Source organism: Gastrolobium bilobum, unplaced genomic scaffold, assembly GCF_033153095.1.
Source record: "Gastrolobium bilobum isolate Gb01-03AN ecotype WA unplaced genomic scaffold, APGP_CSIRO_Gbil_v1 utg29862, whole genome shotgun sequence".
Lineage (NCBI taxonomy): Eukaryota > Viridiplantae > Streptophyta > Magnoliopsida > Fabales > Fabaceae > Gastrolobium > Gastrolobium bilobum.
Window position 1 is genome coordinate 167,706 of NW_026897202.1, and position 15,743 is coordinate 183,448.

Here is a 15,743-nt window from a genome sequence, read left to right on the forward strand (position 1 = left end):
ACGAAAGAATTTGGTTTGATGAACTGATCAGAAAATGAGTGGATAAAGATATCTTCAAGTTAATTTTCGAGAAGCCAATCAATGGATCATATTTGTTTGGTAGTGTCATTCTTGTTAAGAATGGTGCAAGGGATACATCCATCAATGAATCAAATGACAAATTATAATAAGTGGACTGAAACCACATCTCAACTCAAAGGTGTAGATCTATTTGTCTTTTTACACTTATATAATTCTTAATTACTTGATTCATTTTTAACCGAGTGTGAGACTTCTTTACAGTTCACACTTAAATATTCTAACAATTCTTACAAGACAATCTCGGGCTAGTTAACTAAGAGGCTGGGAAAGAAAATAAGACTTTCCAAAAAAAAAAGTTATATATTTTTTTTTCTAGAAAACCAAAAGCGAATATTGGGGAAACCTTGCTCAATAATTGAAGATATGACTAACGTTTCCTTTCCATTTATTTAGGCTAAGCAATGGTCTAAATGATACCCTAATTTTCATGACAAGCAATCAGAACTTAGAGTTGCTTATAAGTTATTGAACCAAGAAACAAAAATAAAAAAATAAAGTATTTTTTAACTTTATAATGGCCAAAATGCCACTCTAAATTTATCATGTATATGTACCTAGAAAACGCTGTAGAAGATTATAATAATATTAAGTACAGGGTTTATTATTCTTATGTTACATAAGATAGAATGTATTTTCTACACACACAAATTTAAAATGAGTCTCACTTTATTTTATTTTTCTCTTCTCTTGAAAGTGGACCCACCTGCACAAATGAGTTTTTAGAAAATAATAGTTATGTCTTACTGAATCAGAAAACTATTAGCCTTTAAGTATATATGCTTTTGCTACTCTCTTTTTTTAGCATCCCCTCCTCTGTTACTGAGTGATGCAATGGCTATTTTGTTTTCTTTTACGTTTTGTTTAGTACCGAGTTTGATCTTCATCGTCCCTCACTTTTTTTCTAGTGGAATTTCTTTTTTCGCACAGGTAGGTGACCTGTGCATTGTCCACCCTTCAAGTCCAATGAACTCTTATATGAGAAGACATGTTGAGATATATAAAATTATTAATATAGTCTCACCTAACAACTTAAACTTTTAAATTGAATTAGTTGTTTAGACGTTTTAGCGAGGATAGTCCCAAAAAGATTCTAATTGGATTGTATCTCTTGTATGCCGCCCAATGGACGTACTACAGAAAGTTGAACAGAACCTTTGTAGATGTACTTTACTGGAAGAAATTAATACTTTGTATATATATATATATATATATATATATATATATATATATATATATATATTTCACATCAAAAGTTCTCGTTCACCCCCTTTATTTACGTTTTTGTGTCAATAGAAGTTAAGACTTCCTCCCAATAATTTTAAGGATGCACCTCTTATATCGACCAATTCATTTTTGGGTTTCACGCTGACAACATTTTCTCACAATTAAATTAAGAAGAATGCTTACCAAACAAAAAAAATAAATAAACAAGAAGATTATGAGAAAGAAATTATAAAGGAAGTCACTAGGATTGGTCTAGTGGTGAGAGGTTTGAGTATGTTGTATTAAGTTATGTGTTCAATTCACACTTGTATAGTTGTATCTAAAAAAAGAAAAGAAATTTAAAGGTATTTAATAATGGTAACAAAAAAGTAAATAATTCTAAGTAAAATAGTGAGTTGAATGAAAGCACCCCCTTAATTACTACTTCTAAAATCGCTTGTACGTTAGGTGATTGGTTCTTTACCTTGATTACTAAGTTCAAACCTTGGGCTACACTTTGGGGCGTTTGGTACAGGAGAAATTTTTTTTTTTGTCCGGGAATCTCAATTTTCAAAAATATGATTTTTACATTCAGTTTACGATAATATCTGAAAATTTAAAATTTATAAAAATTTATTTTCCCGGAAATCCTAAGATAAGCCATGTACCAAACGGAAATGTACCAAGTGTGTGCTTAAGATGATTTGGGAGCATATTTATTTAATAAACATGAGTTTTGTTTTACATAAAAGTTTAAAGTGATGGGAAACTCTCTTCATTTTAAGGTTACGGTAAACAATGACCCTCAACGAAAATTTTACAATAAGATTACATATTATTTATTCGAAGAAAACCCACCCTTTGAACTCAAAGCTAGATACATACACCATGCATTTTTTTTTTTAAATGTGATTATAAGAAAACATCCCTCTTAAATAGGTGAACTTGTTGGCATGGTCCCGGCGCAAAACAAGTAAGGTATAGACTTGCAAAATAATGACAATAATGCATAATTATAATAAAGTAGCAATACAGAATTTTGTTTACCCTAACCTTGTATTTTTATCTATAATTTAAGATTGAAAATATCAAATGGGGTATTGCAATTAAATAACTATCAAATTGGTACTAAAATATAATTTTATCTGAAATATTGAAAAAAAATTGGATAGATTTATTGAACTTTTTTTATGGTAAGGAGATTTATTGAATTTTAGAACCCAATGAATTAGCATATATGTCATGAAAGTTTATAATAATTAAATTAGTTTTCAACAGAGAAAAAAGTAAAAATTCAAGCTGTTTGCTTCCTGCTGCAGTTAAGACGAATATTTATGTTACGTTATTCTCTTCTGCAGTACCGGACAAATTAGAAAAGACGCATAGCTGCTCCATACATTATATTTTTGTTTTGGTGGTTGTAGCATGCATTATATTTATCGTTTACAACGACATAGCTCTTTTTTTTATATAAATATTACCTCTAAATTGTCCTGCACTAGCTCTCATATTTGGCTAAAATGTCTTCATTCTCTCTCCATGTGTTTTTTTTTTCATTACTTTATAATTAAGGGAGAGGTATATATATAATTATAATTATGATTATTTATGAATTAGGAATCAATTTATTAGAGAGAGATGGATATCGCTACGGATAACAATGGTTGTGTGATATGACACTGGATGACGTAGAAATAGGAAGATTTGATTTGAACCCCCTGTATCTAATTTGTTATGTTATTGATCATGCTTATAAATATATATAGGAGTTTGTGTTCGTTGTTTAACATGATACAAAAAAGTTTCCTACACACATAATAATATTTTGTGGAGCTCACACTTTTTAAAGCAAAAAAAAAAAAAAATTATGACATGTAAAACGAATCTCTATAATATTACACAATCACTTTTCTTACGACATAACTATTATAAACCCAAATATATACACCCACTCTTTTAACTATGTTTATAATTTGTTGGCTTTTATTCGTATTATTAGAAAAAGGCACACGCCTTGGGTGGTACATGCATTTTTTAGGAAGAGAGCCAAGATTTTGCATGCCCATTGGCATGAACTCCACTCACAGTCTTATCTTATTATAGATCTCGCCCCATGTAAGCACCTTAAGGGTTTGAATATAGTTATATAGGTATGCTTGCTTCTTTACCTAGAGTCATATTTTAACTTTTGCTATGTGACTCTTGAGTGTTAAGTGTCTTTATAGTTAACAATTGTGCCAGGAATATGTATTAAATGTAGCAACAACAAAAAAAGTAAATAAGCAGTACCGCATTCATGTAAAAATTATGAAAATAAGGGGAAAGATCCGTTTACAAAATTTTCTTACATATTTTTGCAAATTATACTATGTACTCCCGAAAGTACATAGTGTAACTTAGTGTACTTTCGGGAGTACATGGTGTAGTTTGTAAAAGTTTGTAAATATAACCCCCTTAAAAATAATAGTGTCTTTAGAAATTATTTTAGAAGTTATTATCTCAAAGTTCTCTTTATCTTTGTTATTAATAATTCCATACATGCATCTTTTTTCCAGGAATAAGTTATTCTACCTACTATTTTTTCTGCATACCTTGCCTACCACTCTAAAACACCATTAGATCAGAATCTCAAGAAGAGAGAGAAAGATAAATGTTAGTTAAGATTATGATCTAATGGTATTTTAGAATTGTAGGCAAAGATAGGCAGAAAAAATGATAGATGAAATAACCTATCCTTTTTTCAATGGTAATAGTCTTTCTAAAACCATTTTTTATCATACAAATATAAAAGATTTTAACTAAACAACGAATTAGTTAAATAAGCAACAAATGTGAGACTATAAGGTCAGTAACGATTGGCACAGCTGCTTGAATCTTCCACCCATGCTAGATGTGGCTTGGGTTCGATTCTCAATTTTTTTCTTTGGTAGATGATGATATATAATCTCATTTTAAATCCTCTTTATGTTCTTGTCTGACCATACATGGGGGCATGCTTCTTCTAGACTTTTTTTTTTTTTTTTTTGTAAAAAAAACAATATAATTGTAAGTCTACAAGTTTTTCTTGTATTTCTTCCTTAAAAATTTGATGACTGTCTAGACAATATCTTAGCGTCTATAAAAGGAGAAAAGATAGTTTGAAGAAAAGGTGTCGGTAGGGTCATTTTCTTAATTTATTAATTATAAAACAATACAATGACAACCTTAATTCGGTGCAACAAGTGCTTCATTTTAATCCAACATAGCTATACATGCGCCTTTGATAATGTGTTCATTGTAAACCTTGCCAGCAAATTACAAGCCTTACAACTATGCAAGGAGACAAACTTTACCTCTATAATTACATCCGAAACATGAAAAAATGACTAATACTGTTGATATGAAGTCCCAATCATGCTAACACAACACAGAATAAAACAAAATGATTCCGCGGGTGCTCCCATAATATGAAGCCTTGTGTTCAAATCTCACTTCCCACATTCCTAGCTGCAAATCTAGCTTCAATGTTATCGATCTATGCCAAAACGAAAAAGGAAAAAAGAACCCCCCAAAAAAAAGTTCTAGTCGTATCTAATATATATAATTGCAAAAGCTTTACAATCCATTTGAGGATTACACGGTTTGATTGTTTGAGTTAATGTTTGTTAGGGAGATATAAAATAATTAATTTAGCCTCGCCCAATGCCGTAAAGTTTTGGGTTGAAGTGGTGTTTATCATGGTATCAGAGCTTCAGTTACCACGAAGTCATGAGTTCGATCCTCATTGCCCCCACTTTCAGGTGGAATTAAGAAAAACACAAGGCAGACAAAAAAAAAGATTGTGTGGCACAAGACAGACCAATAAAAGGCTTATGTCATATCCACGCTTCAAGTCCAACCTCACCCAATACCTTAAGATTTTAAGTTAAAGATGCCAATCTCATTGGTCATTATTTAAATGGACAAATTTATTGTGTAAGTTAATCTCAACCCCGTGCATTTAAGTTTGTTCGTATTAATTATGGGAAAATATTTTAATCAAGTTATAGGAGAATTGTTTTCTCCTATATACTAGCATTTTCTTTTATTTTTTTAATAAATGTGGTCTCCAAAAAGATGTATTTATACCACGAGAAAATTCTTTGGTACTGCATAAAAAAATTGAAACACTTTAATTATTCATATAATTCAACAAGTATATATAGTATGCTGTGTGGGTTAAAAAAAATATTGAATACAAATATTTATAAAATTGAAGATAAATTTAATAATTCAAATAAAAAATGAAAATAGTGTGACTCAATTAATAAAAGCATTACATATATTTGTAGCTAACAAATTTTATCAAGCATAAAGACGGAATCTTATACGGCATATAATCCCTATATGGTGCCACAACCTTGTAGCATTCAAATTGTAACGTCCCGTTTGTAACCGGATTATTAACATAAAATAAGGTATTTAAGTGCAGCATAATTAAATAATTAAGCGGAAGGCTTTAATAAAAGTATCACTTGTTCACTAGGTAACTATGTGAATTAATATTTTTCTTTCTTTCTTAACTTAATAGTCTTATACCTTCACCACATTCATATTGAATCTCTGTAAACCATAATTAATGGTAAATGACTATCCAAATATGATAACATATATAATCACACAGACAACATATTGGCTAAAAATTGGATATCTAGGGATAATTTCCCACTGTACGTCATAAATAGTACTTGATAAACAAATAATATAGTCTAGTCACAAATCAAACTGTCCAACAACAATGGTCCTAGAATCCATTCCTAGATTCATACTTCAAATGGCTTCGTGCCAATACTTACATCAACTACCATATTATGAATATATTTACATACATATCAACTCAAAAGTGTGTGACTATATAAAAGCTACACATGCCTTAATTACAAACCGTAAGCAGCATATATACACATATGTCTCAAAACACATATCAGACTATATAAACGTGCATGACCTTATGTAAGAACCCGCACCGTTAAATTAGAAATTTAATTAATTTAATTATGAGTTAAGAAATAAATTTCATAATTGGCGTAGAATAAATATGGAAAGGCTTAAATAATTAATATAAGGGCTTAATAATATTGAAAGTCGCTTTTCTGATGAAAAGTGCAGATACCGGTTCTGCTTCACGGTATAAGTGCATACCGGTGAAGTATCCAGGAAAATTATAATAAGCACATGAATATTCTTAGAATAATATTTAGGACTAGTATGTCAAGTTTGGAGTCGAAATAATGAGAACTGGCGTCAGAACTTATGCCGGCTACAGACAAACGCGTACGACAAAGTACTGCGAAAAATATAATAAAAATATGATAAATTTTAGAAAATGGCTAGGTTCAGAATCTTAAGTTTGAGATTAAAATGATTAGCGGAGCTATTAGCGCTAATACCGACAGATTAGTTTAATGGGCCTATAAATAATAATTGGGCCCAAAACCCTAGGCCATAATTCAGAAGCTACGTGAGTTTTCTGCCTTGTGCTTCAGCAGCCTTGAGACTTCACCTTGCCACCTTCACTTTTCTTCCATAGAACCCTCCAAAGTGATCATCTTTATCCATACTTCCTTCACCAAAATAGCTTAGGTGTGTGAGACCAATCCTTGTGAGGGTGTGAGGCCACTCATTACTGAGTTTAGGCTTCTGAGTTATGTGCTTTTGGGGCTGTGTATGTGGGTTCTCATTGTGAGAGCCATTTTCATGTCATTAGAGGCTTCAAGAAGCCATTTTGATAGAGAAAGGACCTTACTTCATAGCCATTTTCGTGGCCTTTGAAGTCAGAACCTTGGGACTGATTTGGAAGCTCCAAGGCAGTGTCTTTTTATGAGTTTTAAAGCCTTGAGGTAAACCTTGATCACCTCTTTTGATTATTCATGATTTTTAGCTTGATTAAGCCATTAAAAGAGGAAACTTTGATTATATGAGTTAAAGGTTGATGAACTATGTTTAAAATACCTAAATGAACATCTGTTTGGGGAGTTATTGGACTCCAAGTCCTGAAAGAATCATTAAAATGGGAATTTTGCAGAGAATGCACGAATTTTTGCATTTTGTCTGATAAGTATTCGAATACTTTTCATGGAGTATTCGAATACTCATCAGCAGGTAGTCGAATACTCTTGAAGGAGTATGGGGATACTTTTCTGGGAAGAAAAGTATTTGGATACCTTAGTGGAAGTATTCGAATACTGTGTAGTATTCGAATACTGTAGTGGAAGTATTCGGATACCTTGTGGTATTTGAATACTTTAGTTAAAGTATTTGGATACTTTCTGGAGACATGGAGTATTTGGATACTCATCGAGGAGTATTCGAATACCTCCTGCAGAATAAGTCTTAAATCACTTAAAACAAGTTGGAAAGCCTTAAACACTTAGTGAAACCTTGGGCTATGAATATTAATGATTATTCTTGTTATAAACAGACCGTGAGGGTGCTGTTTGGTGACTTTGGGCCAGTGTGAACTTTTGATTGGATGGTTAGCTTGAGAGTTAAGCTTTCATGTCCTCGGTTTTACCCATTGTTGGTTCCACTATACCTCATGGAGGGATTGTTATATGCATGCTGTGTTGTTGTGAAAATATGAAATGATTACTGATATGCTATTGAGCTGTGATATTGAGTGCAAGTGCCATATGATATGTATGTGGTATTTCACGTAGAAGGTAAGCCTGAGTATGTGGCGACATCCAAGAAGGTGATTTTGTGGGTGAGGTACAAGCGAGTACACCCGGTTTGTTAACATGTCATCGTATTAAGCATTGCTTAATTAAAAATGCGGAATAACTTTTTCTTTTCAATTATGACGTCATTATATTAACCGAGTTAGTTACTTAGTCCTTTTTCATAAAACATTGCCTGTATGTAGGTTGCAATAAAGCTAAATACTCAGAATAACCGCATGACATAAATAAGTGAGTATCTAAGTCACGGAACTACAACACGTAGTCCGGACCATAATTCTGATACAATTATACAACTCAATACTAAGATAAAACATAGTCAATTAATGTGGCATGGACAACCCCCATGCTCACCAAATAAGGTAACAAAGCCCAACGGAGTCTCACACCAATTCACATGATAATAAATGTAAAGCATGTCAGAATCCAGCACATCATCATAAATAGCATATATCTAACTCGGCTTCGGCCTCCTGCCGCCCGAGGTATCAACCCCCGAGTTACCTAAACCTGAAAAATGTGCCCCAAACGTGCGGCGAGATCTCTAAACAGAAATCTCAGTAAGACAAGGGGTCCTCAAGGATTTCTCCACCCCAAGCTCACTTACATGTGCAATATAAGTTCTAAAAGCAGTAAAACAATATAAGTTCCAAAATCAGTGCAATGCATCAAAATAATCATGTCATGTGTGTCAACTATTCTATTGGCCAAGGAAATGCAGGATTTACATACGTCTATTACCTACATTAGTGCAAGACACCACTTGCACCCACCCACAGAATCACCCTATGGTATGTCTCCTACATACACAGGCTTACCGTCTAGGTGGAACAACACATGCATATCATAAGGCATTTGCACATAACAGCTCAACAACATTTCAAAATCAATACATGAAAACACATCATGCATATAAACCATCCCCCATGGGGTATGGTGGAACCAACAATGGCTAAACCGAGGACACAAAATCTTACCTCGCAAGCTAACTGTCCAACCAAGAGTCAAATCAAGTCCAAGGTCCACAAACAGCACTCTCACAGTCTGTTTATACCAACAATAATATCAGCAATCATGATCCACAAACATAAGACATAAAGACAATGCTTTCCTTTTACGTTTCATGCAATTTGGCTTCTCACAAAGCCATAAGCCCTTAATCACTTTGATTCTGACTTAATTAATTATTACAGAGGTCCAACTTAACCAATCATGGGTCCATAAACCCATAGTACAACTCTGTCTGAACAGAATCGTCACTGTCTCGAATTTCTGATAATATCCGGATATTTGTCGAGGCCATATCCGGATATTTCCAACCCCATATCCGGATATCAATATCTGGACATCATATCTGGATATTTCTCGGAAGAATGCAGTTTCTGTATTTCACGATATACCACTCCCAAGGTTCCATTTTTAACACATTATAATGTTAAAGCATGGATCTTTAAACACCTTTAGGTCAGTGATGGTGTTAACTACTTAAACCTATCATTTTTCATGCCAAGACTTGATCTTTTAACATAGAAACTCATGATCAAAGGTGAGGAACATACCCAAAGGTTTAAAACTCATAAAAGGATGCTCTTTGAGCTCACTTTGCAGCTCCCAAAGTCAGACTACACAAGGCTACAAAAATGTGTAGCAAGGTTGACCCTTTCTTCACAAAGTTCAACACTTGGAGCTCCAACAACCAAGGAAATGGCCTCCTCCACAAGAACTCAAAAACACAGCCCCTAGGCCCAACTCACAGCAGCCAAAACACTCAGTAACAAGGTTCACTCACTCCCTCTAGGTTGAGTACTAAGTGTTTACACATTAAGGAATAAGAATCAATGAGAAAGATGATCACTTTGTGGTTTTCCAAGGAAAGGCAAGAATGGTGAAGGAGAGGCTCAGCTGCCAAAGAGTCCAGAATTCTCACGTAGAAGGAGCTCAGAAATGACCTAGGATCATGTGCCATTTAGCATTTATAGTTATTTAAGTTTTAGGCACATTGTATTAACACTAATAGCTACGCTTAGTATTTTAATTCCAAACTTAGGATTCTTAACCTAGTCAATTTTCTAAGATTTGTCATATTTTTATTTTATTTTTCGCAGCACTTTGCTGGTACGCGCTTTTACTTAGCCAGTATCAGTTCTGACACCAGTTCTCATTATTTTGAGTCTAAACTTGTTATACTAGTCTTATATATTATTCTAGTAATATATACACACTTTTCATAATTTTTCGAGATACTTCATCGGTACGCATTTATACCGTGGAGCAGAACCGGTATCTGCACTTTTCGTCAAAAAAGAGACTTTCAACATTAATATTCACTTACTATAATTATTTAAGCCTCTCATAATTACTAGGGTCAATTATGGAATTATCTCATTAATCTCATAATTAATTAATTAATTTCCTAAATTAACGGTGCTGGTTCTTACATTCACCCCACCTTTTAAGGATTTTGTCCTCAAAATCGGAAACATACCTGTCCCGAAACTTGGGGTACTGTCGGTGAAGTTCGTCCTCTCACTCCCAAGTACACTCCTCAGGAGTTCTTCCTGTCCATTGCACTTTTACCATCGGAATGATCTTGCTTCTAAGCTTCTTCTCGCCGCGATCGAGAATTTGGAGTGGTTCAACAAGAGTTTTCAAGTTCTCCCGAACCTCCACATCATCAAGTTGTACCACGTGCGAAGGATCCGCTACATACTTCCGAAGCTGAGACACGTGAAATACGTCGTGGATGTTGGCCAAGTTTGGAGGCAAGGCAAGCCGGTAGGCAATAGGCCCGACCCTACCAAGAATCTGGTATGGTCCTATGAATCTCGGGCTAAGCTTCCTCACTCCAAGGGCCCGACCAACACCGGTGATAGGTGAAAGTCTCACAAACACGTGCTCACCCTCACTGAACTCTAGTGGACGATGCTTAGCATCATAATAGCTCTTTTGGCGATTCTATGCCTGCTTCAGTTTTTCTGTGATCATCTGGATCTGCTGGGTGGTATCTTGGACGAAGTCCAAGCCAAATAACTCGCGGTCTCCAACCTCAGACCAACAGTTAGAAGTCCGACACCTCCTACCACACAGTGCCTCGTAGGGTGCCATGCCCAGGATAACATGGAAACTGTTATTGTACGAAAACTCAACCAATGGAAGGTACATATCCCATGCTGAACCCTGCTCCAAAGTGCAAGCCCTCAATATGTCCTCTAAGGTCTGGATGGTCCGCTCAGTCTGTCCGTCAGTCTGAGGGTGATAGGTTGTACTCAATCTCAACCGAGTACCAAAAGCTCCCTGCAGCGCCTTCCGGAACCGAGATGTGAACTTCGGATCTCTATCACTGATAATACTCTCGGGCACCCCGTGAAGTCTCACGATCTAGCGAACATACAACTTGACAAACTGCTCGGTAGTGAAGCTCACCTTTACCGAAAGAAAATGGGCAGACTTGGTCAATCTGTCCACAATGACCCAGATAGAGTCACAACCAGCCTGAGTCTTCGACAATCCCACTACGAAGTCCATGGAAATGCTCTCCCATTTCCATTCCGGAATCTCTAGAGTTGAAGCTTACCAGACGATTTCTGGTATTCAATCTTCACCTTCTGGCATATCAAACATTTGGACACATAGACCGCTATGTCTTTCTTCATGTCCGGCCACCAGAAATTTCTCTTTAAATCCTGATACATCTTTGTAGCACCAGGGTGGACAGTAAACTGGCCCTTATGAGCCTCTGTCATCACCTCCTAAGTCAGAGGACCTCGAGGAATCAAAATCCTCTTCTAAAAGGTCAACAAATCATCCTCGTTCCAAGACACGCCATCCTGATTCTTCACAAAATCTAGGCACTCTCTTTGCACTTACGCCTCTTTGATCTTTTCCATCAATTCATTTTCGACTCTTACAGTCTCCATCTCGAGAAGTGCACTCCCAAACAAAGAGGTCACTGTCAGATCTCGAAACTTCTCAATAACAACAAAATCGTCATTCGATTCTTTGGGATCACCAGTCACTTCATCAATAGAGGTGACCTGACCCCACATACTCTACTCCTCACAATAACTCGGGTGAGTTTAGGTCCTATTCCATGACTCTAGCCTCGACTTGACTTACAATTTAGTAAATCATTATTCTCAGAATAAAATCATATTCATTTCACAATATGACATCATAATCATGTTCATTGCAATCAATACATGTTAGTTAATTTACCAATTCACGTAGTATCGTACCTTAGTTCACGTACACCTGCAAAATTTTCCAATTGAAATAACATAATAAATAATTACTATATGCAACATCATACCTCAATCTCCATGGCATCTGCAAAATCGAAAGTCAATACAGGATGGTACAACATCGATGTATTTACACAGTTCATGGAATTTACTTCATGCTTAACACTATCCATGGTGTTAACATGCCAACTACATATGAACATATCAATAATTTACATATTAACCTAGAGTCATGGAGACCACTCGACCCACAAAACTAACTGTACATACACTTGCCTCGCATATGACAGATCGCGCGTGGCCTTGCCACAAAGTCCAAGTGTTACACACTTAACACCTTAAAGAGAATTTCACATACTCAACAAACCTGACTAGAGAGTGTTCCCCACTCACCAGCAATAAGATATCTTTTCTTACGTGTTTAAAGTAAAGCACCATCACTACATGTAATGGCATATAGCATCTTACCTTTTTCACAAAAATGACCAGTGCTCCCCATGGAGACACGCTCGGTCGGATGAAGTCTTTCGTCGAAAGATCATCAATATGCTTCTTCAGCTCTGCCAACTCTTGTGGAGACATCTGGTATGTGTAAGAACCTGCACCGTTAATTAAGGAAGTTAATTAATCAATTGTGTGAAATTAGAAAATAATTCCATAATTGACCCTAATAATTATTATAAGGCTTAAATAAATATAGAAAGTGGTTAATAATGTTGAAAGTCGCTTTTCGGACGAAAATGGCAGATACCGGTTCTGCTACTCGGTATAAATGCGTACCAAAGAAGTATCCCGGAAAATTAAAATAAGTGCATGATAATTCATAGAATATTAAATAGGACTAGTAAAACAAGTTTCAGGTCAAAATAATGAGAACTGGTGCCAGAACTGATACTGGCTATAAAAAAGCGCGTACCGAAAAGGTGCTGCGATAAATAAAATAAAAATATGAAAAATCTTACAAAAATGAGTAGGTTCAGAATCCTAATTTTGGGATTAAAATGCTAATCTTAGCATTTAGCGCTAATACAGTGGGATTAAAACTTAAGTGGCCTATATAAGTCCATAGAACATGATCCTAGGTCATTTTTATAACTTCCTACGTGAGGTTTTCTGAGTGCTCTTCATCAGCCACCCTACCACCTCCTACCTTCTCCATTTTCTCACCAAAGACACCACCTTTGATCATTACTTTTCTTCTTGATCAAGTAAACACTTGAGTGTGAGCATTGGAGAGTGCTAAGGGTGCCTTTTCTGAGTTGTGAAGGCTGTGTGTGTGAGGGAGAGGGGCTGTTTCTGTGTTGGTTGGTGTTGGAGTGTTTCCCTTGGGTTGTTGGAGCTCCAAGGAGCAATCTTTGTGAAGAAAGATCCTTGCTTGGGTGGTATTTTCGTGCACCCTTGAAGTCAGAACCTTGAGGCTGGCTTGTGAGCTCCAAGAGCACATTTGGTTGCTGTTTTGAGCTTGGGTAAGTGTCACCAACCTTGATCATGAATTTTAATGAGTAAAAGTGGAGTCTTGCCATGTTTAATGAGTTAAACAAGTAACCAACTAGTATGTGGACTTAAAATAGAGTAAAAATGCATACTTTAACGTTGGAATGGATTAAAAACCCAACCTTTGGATGGATATCTCGCGAAATACAGAACTGCATTCTGTCACGAAATATCCGGTTATGATATCTGGATATGATATCCGGATATTGATATCCGGATATGGGGTCTTCTGATATCCGCATAGGATATCCGGATATGGGATATCCGGATATACCCCCGACAAATATCCGGATATTCTGGGTTTTCGAAGAACAGTAGCTGCACTATTCATACAGAAGGCTATTGGGGGTTAGTGGACCCTAGATTGATGGAGTTGAACTTCTGTAATAATTAATGTAAGTCTGAATCAAATGATTAAGGGCTTATGGCTTTGTGAGAAGCCTAAAGACGTAAAACGTAAAGGAAAGGCGTTGTCTTTTATTGTATGCTTGTAGAGTATGAATATTGATGTTATAATTGGTCCATAACAGATTGTGATTCTGCTGTGTTTGGGCTTTGAGCTAGTGTGGACTTTTGGCTTGGATTGTTAGCTTGCAAGGTAAGCTTTTGTGTCCTCGGTTTAGCCACTGTTGGTTCCACCATGTCCCATGGGGGGATGGTTTATATGCATGATGTGTTTTCATGTACTATTTTATCAAAATGCTATGGAGCTGTTAAGTGCAAATGCTTTATGATATGTATGTGGTGTGACGCTTATACAGGAGGCCATGGGGCGATTCTGTGGGCGAATACAGTATGGGCTGGTACAACATAGGCTGATACTGTGTGGGTAATAGACGTATTCCTGTACTTCTGATCAGTAGAATAGTATAAACACACATGACATGATTATATGTTGCATTGCACTATTTTGGAACTTATATTGTTAAATGGCTTTTGAACTTATATTGCACATGTAAGTGAGCTTGGGGTGGAAGATCCTTGAGGACCTCTTATCTTACTGAGATTTCTTTTTAGAGATCTCACCCCACGTTTGGGGCACCATTTTCAGGTTCAGGTAATGCGGGGGTTGAGACCTCTAGTGGCAGGAGGCCAGAGCTTAGTTGATTGATGATATCTGCTTATGTTGCTTATGTTGTTTTGCTGTTATACTTGGATGCTGGATCCTGTTTACTGCTTTATGATGTAGCTTCATTTATGGATTACCTTGTTGAGACCTTGTTGACTATGCTGTTTGTTTGGTGAGCATGGGGATTTTCCATGCCACATTGACTCTACTTTACGCTTTCAGTTTTGGTGTTATAATTAATAATGTATCAGAATATTGTCCCGACTACGTGTTGTAGATCCGTGACTTAGATACTCACCTATATATGTTATGAGGTTATTCAGTGTAGATAGTTGTCTATTTGCAATTTACATACAGGCGATGTTTTGAAAAAATGATTAAGTAATCAAGCTGGTAATTGATAATGACGTCATAATTGAAAAGAAAAAGATATTCCGCATTTTTTTATTAAGCTTGGCTTAATACGATGACATGATAACAAACCAGATATATACGGGGTGTTACATTTTATGGTATCAGAGCACTTTCTAGGAAAAAACCTGTATGTTTTGCAATAATTAAGATGCTTGGTTGTGTCTGTCTTGTGTGATTGCTTCGTTGGATTTTATTATGATGATGCATATGTGATCACATTGCGTGGGCCTGATCAACTCATAATTTGTCTAACTTGTGCAGAGTCATGGTAAATTCTAGGAGGACCCGCGAGACTGCTGAGGGTCAACCCGACCCAATCCTGACTGTATTAGCTGAGATGCAAGAGGCCGCTAGGTTGGCCAACGTGGCAATGATGGACGCTGTTAGGGAAGCGAACCAGAAGGCCACCAAGGATGCTCTTGAGGTGAACCGTTTCACGAACATGACCATGATGAGGGTCATGTTAGAGGAGATGAAAGCTGGTCTTGCTGTTGGTCAGTTCCCACCGCCACCACCTCCACCGCCAGCACCGCCTCCACCTCC